The sequence below is a fragment of the Palaemon carinicauda genome, chromosome 29, assembly GCF_036898095.1.
Source record: "Palaemon carinicauda isolate YSFRI2023 chromosome 29, ASM3689809v2, whole genome shotgun sequence".
Classification (NCBI taxonomy): Eukaryota; Metazoa; Arthropoda; class Malacostraca; order Decapoda; family Palaemonidae; genus Palaemon; species Palaemon carinicauda.
This window is the reverse complement of record NC_090753.1, coordinates 54416951-54420497: the sequence shown is the minus strand read 5'-3', so window position 1 is coordinate 54420497 and position 3547 is coordinate 54416951.

Here is a 3547-nt window from a genome sequence, read left to right as displayed (position 1 = left end):
ATAAACCACTATACAATATCTGTGATATCGATATTTTAGCCAGTTCTTATCAATACTTCATCTGGAATGGTCATCCGACCAAACCAGCTATACTCCAGTGATGGAGATGTTAACACTGTTGTTTTTAAAGAATAAACCATTATAAAGTTAACTGGATTGACTTTACTTCAAGACTCAACATCCCAACAAACATACTCAATGTGTATTAATAACAGTAGCACACTAATATATGTATATATGTATATGTATGTGTATATGTATGTATATATATGTATGGATGTGTATGTTTTGCTTATGTATTTATATAGATAAGGCTACCGTGTTTTCATATAAATAAACTGTACTGAAAGTAAAAAAAAAAAAAAACAAGAATTTACACGCCACTAGAAATGACCCTATTTGGCAGGTGTCTAATGAGCTTGGGGACTCCGCCCACTTAACACCTGACCCAAGCCCAGGTAGCTGGTAAGGGAGTGTCATTGTTCTCTAAATCTCTATATGTATGTTCGTACGTTTGCTTTTCCTATAAAATGTAAAGAAACCTCTCTCAATAAATCAGTCCTCTGAAGAAGTATCACGAAACTAGTCAGGACTTGAGCGTATATTTCGTATTTTCATTTTCCCTGTGGTTCTTCTGCATCTGAGCATCACGTTTTCCTGTGATTTTTACGCATATATATATATATATATATATATATATATATATATATATATATATATATATATATATCCTTTGTATACACAGATAAACACACGAGCGCACACACACACACATATATATATATAAATATATATATATACATATATATATATTTATATATATATATATATATGTGTGTGTGTGTGTGTGTGTATGTGTGTGTGTGCGTGTGTTTGTCTGTGTATAGAAAGTATATATATATATATATATATATATATATATATATATATATAAATATATATATATATAAATATATATATATATACATATACATATATATATATATATATATATACATATGAGTCTGTTTTCGTGTGTACTGCATATGTGTTTGTGCGAGTCATATAGAGATAAATCTGATTATCCGTGAATTAAGCTTTTATAGTTAAACAGATTAACCTTGCTTTCACTGGACTCCCCATTGAAAAGTAAGAAAAGAAAAACATAACATTGCCTCCACAATAATTCATACATCAGTTTGACTTTGTGTATCCATGCAAAATGTCCTTTGGAATTAACAGTGGCTTAAAGAAAACCATTTGGGATTACCTACCTCGAGAGGGTAATGCAATATGTTACCTAAAAATAAAGAGTAATTAAGTGTATAAACTTGAGCATTACCACGTGCGAGTAATAATTGCACATCTTCATTTAAGACTTTGTAATACCAACAGCAATTTCATTTTAACGAATATAAACAAAGTTTTTCAAGAAAAAATAATCTACTTTTATTTTCACTTCCAATAAGCTTTTTCTCGTCATTATATTTTAATTCTACAGAAGAAAAAACGATATTACAAAGTCAAATAACTTTCCTTTGATGATTTCTGATATTCATTTTTCAGCAGAAAATGAATTGGCTCAGTAATTTTTTATATTTTTAAAAAGAAAAATCTACTTTTAACTTAACTTTTAATAATCTTTTCTTGGCCTTTACTTTTTAATTTTGCAGAAGAATAATATCATATTACAAAGTCTAATAATTTGTCTTTGGTGATTCCTGATCATCATTTTTCAGCAGAAAATAATCAACAAAACATTTTTCAAGGGTTGTAGTAGCCTATTGCAAACATCCCTGCCTCACAATCTCCTGGACTGGGGTTCGAGACCAGCTCAAGCTCGATAGTTTCTTGTTGTGTCTGCAGCTTCATCATCCTTGTGAGCTAAGGATGGGGCGTTTGGGGAAGCCTATAGAGCTACCTACGGATTAATCAGCAGATATCACTTGGTCCTTCTAAATCCTAGCTTGGGTGGATAGGATGCTTGGGCGCAGATCATATGTATATATGGTCAGTCTCTAGGGTATTCTCAGTCCCTTGCCTTTGCTGCTCCTGAGTGACCTTTAAATCTTTAAAAAGTGCCTTGAACTATTGATACTTATTTTGAACGAGAATGGGATTAATGACCCTGTAGATTGTGACAGGGCCGAGAGAAGGTTGTGACTCAAAGACAGGTTGAAAGCAACTGAGTGAGTTTATTGTAGAACACTCTCCTTTATATACAAAATCTCAAAGCAACAAGAATTTTCATGTTCAAAAATCGACACCGTTACCGATGAGAGAAACAGACATGTTATTTCAGGTTCTTTTTAGTGCGAGGGGAGAGCGAAGATACAAGCACAAAATGAATTATGTACGATCGTGTGACACACGGTTGGTACATGGCCCCCCCCCCTAAAAATGACATACTGTACATGTTAAATAGGATGCCCTGAATCTGGAGTAGTAGTAGAAAAACTGCGCCGATTAGCGGCAGTGAGTGGTTGTAGAAGTCGTTGGTTGGGGCGCGAGCGAGTGGTGGATGATGGGTGGCTTTGTTGCTGTTCCAGCTCGTCACGGGGTAGGCGTGTGTGTCCTACGGAATTCATAGGCGTGTATGTCCTACGGCATTCATAGGCGTGTCTCCTACAGCATTCATAGGCGTGTGTGTCCTATGGCATTCATAGGCCTACGGCATTCATATGCGTGTGTGTCCTACGGCATTCATAGGGGGGAGCTTATAGGTCTATCTGCTGAGTCATTAGCAGCCATTGCATGGCCTTCCTCGGTCCTAGCTTGGGTGGAGAGGGGGCTTGGACGCTGTATATATGGTCAGTTTCTTGGACATTTTCCTGCTCTATAGGGCAATGTGACTGTCCCTTGCCCCTGCCATTCATGAGCGGCCTTTAAACCTTCAACTTTTAATGGTCCAAGTAAGTTATATATTCCCTTCAAGAATATAAAACAGAGTATACTGATGAATCCCTTGTTAGTTCAGAAAACAACGTAGTTTAAGCATAACAAAAGAATAAAAAAATACTGATGAATCAGCAGTTTCTCTTAGCAAAGAAAACCGAATTGAACCTGTCCTACTTTTACAAAGAAAATGCAAGTTGGAAAAAACACCCTTAGGGTTCTTACTCTGTTATTCCAGCAGTTATTAATACCTTTTCATTACTTTTTTATTATTCCCTCCGTTATGAGAGTCATCCCAATTTACTTTAACTTCTGATGATAAGGTTAATCTTTTTGTGTCTGGTTTCTTCAGTCAATGTTGTTCTGTTGTAACAAAATATGAAGCCTCCGATTGGATAATCTCTCCTAATGAAGAGCAAATTTTGGCTAACTTTCAACTGGGTTCCACAAGGCACTAAAAGAGTTGGAAGACCAAGGCCTACATGGCTGAGAACCATGAAGCGTGAAGTATAAGAGGATGAGTAGAGAAGTGTTGATTTAAAACCTCAAGATAGAGACGGGGGCCCAAATCTAACCGAGGCCCTTTGCGTCAATAGGCGTAGGAGGAGAAGAGAACGATATATATATATATATATATATATATATATTTATTTATTTCCAGTCACGCTTAGCC